We start from the raw sequence: 1,921 nt of genomic DNA, 5'->3' as shown, positions 1-1,921 counted from the left end.
GTGGTCACTGCTGTTCTGCAGTGTCATATTCCATGAGAGGAATTCCTGTGCAGGGCTGAGAGTTGGATCATCTCTGTGGGTCCCTTCCAGCTCAGAATATTCTGTGAGAGAAAGGAAAACAAAGATTGATGGCTGATTCCTTTCTGAGCAGTGCTGTGGTTTTGTTTTCTTTTCTTTTTTTAATACTTTGTGCTGTAAGTGCATTTTGGGATGTCTTGTGGAGAGATTCTCACTTATTTTCATCCCTAAAATATTTGGATATGCTTTATCTTTTGTTCCATGTATACCAGTGAAGTCAGCAGAGTTTGTGCTAGTGAAGAGCACGTTCCAAAATCCCTCCTGTACAGAGATCTCTGAGTGCTGTTAAACAGTTGTTTTTACAGTTGTTTTACCCACAGTGTTTAATCTGTGGGTAAAACAGATTAAAAAAAAAAAAAAACAAAAATCCTTGGGATAACAGATAAATGGTGAGTTTAAAAGAAATAAAAATTCAAAAACTGCCCTGTGCTGCTGGGGTTGTTTTTTTTTGGTGCAGCTTTTCCCAAAAGCCAAGCGTCCATCTCGACCCCCGAACGCACATCCCCTGTGCCTGTGGAGGGTTTGTGCCTACAAATGACTTGTGCAAAAAGCTCCTTCTGGATGTGAGATGGGAGGCTGTGGCCCCAGGGCTGTCAGTGGATTGTGGGGTGCTGTTCTCCTGGCAGATCCCATGTTCTGCAGAGCTGCTCCTTGCTTTGCCTCCCAGCATCTCCGGTGTTTTCCAGCTCCTCTTTTCCGGTGAGGACCGAGTGAGTTTTGGCTGAAAGCTTCTGAGAAGGACTTTTGGGATACGAATACCTGGCTGAGCATGGAATTCCTGGGGAATTGGTGTCTTCAGACAGCTGACAAACACTTTGTGGGAGCTGTTTGTTTCAGAAATGTCCCCCCCCCCTTCCTGCACACCCCAGGATTTTCCTGCAGCCTGGAATAACATCTGGACCCCGCTGCCTTTCCCCATTCCGTGGAGGAGCTGAGCCACACTGTGCTGTGCTCATCCCCTGTGGCTCTGGTGCTTTCAGGTCAGACTATTTCCAGAGCTCTGGCTCTGGCTTTTTGCTTTGGGTTGACGTTGCTCCATAGGTACCTCGGGAAGAACCAGAAGCCTGTGGATCACGTTGCTGCTCATTTGGGAAAGAGCAAACACAGGGTGATCCCACTGGGTCTGGATGAATTTTCTGTTCCCTGCAGAAGAAACGATTTCATTTCCTGAAGAACTGGTGTGGCCATTCAGGGAGCTGCTCCCAAGCTTGATATTTGCAGATATTTAAAGAGTGGCTGTTTTTTTAAGGCAGTTCCTGTGCTCCACACTTATTTTCGGGAGCTTGTGTGGAATATTAGAATCAGGGGCCTGATGAGATGACTGAGGAGGGGTTTGGGTCTGTTTTTACAGTGTGTTGGGACAGGATGGAACTGTTCTGGTGCTGATTATCAAGAAACACATTTATTTCTTGTGGCAGTGAGACTCCCAGGAAGCACCGAAGCAGGTGTGCAATATTACCCTGCCACAGTGGCAATGGAAAAAATCTGTGTTGATGAGGATTTCTCTAGATATTCTCCTTTTCCACCATGCCTTTGTCTAATCCCAGAACCACAGGTTATTGGGATGAGTGGCAGCCAGTTCAGCTCCTGGGATTCTGTTGGAATTGACTCAATTTTGTGAGGTGTTCCCAAGACAGGGATACTTCACAAAAAGGTTCAAAGTGAAATCCTTGGCTGCCAAGACAGGGATACTTCACAAAAAGGTTCAAAGCGAAATCCTGGCCCATTCTTGCCAGGTTTAAGCCACTTCTGAGTGGTTCGGGGCAGGGGGTTGTTTGATTCTCCTCTGAATCCTCAGCTGTTTTCCTTCTGGAATGGACATTCCTTCTCTTCCAGGCTTGTC

Source organism: Corvus brachyrhynchos, unplaced genomic scaffold (assembly GCF_000691975.1).
Source record: "Corvus brachyrhynchos isolate BGI_N302 unplaced genomic scaffold, ASM69197v1 scaffold45, whole genome shotgun sequence".
NCBI classification, from domain to species: Eukaryota; Metazoa; Chordata; class Aves; order Passeriformes; family Corvidae; genus Corvus; species Corvus brachyrhynchos.
This window is presented reverse-complemented; position numbering follows the sequence as displayed.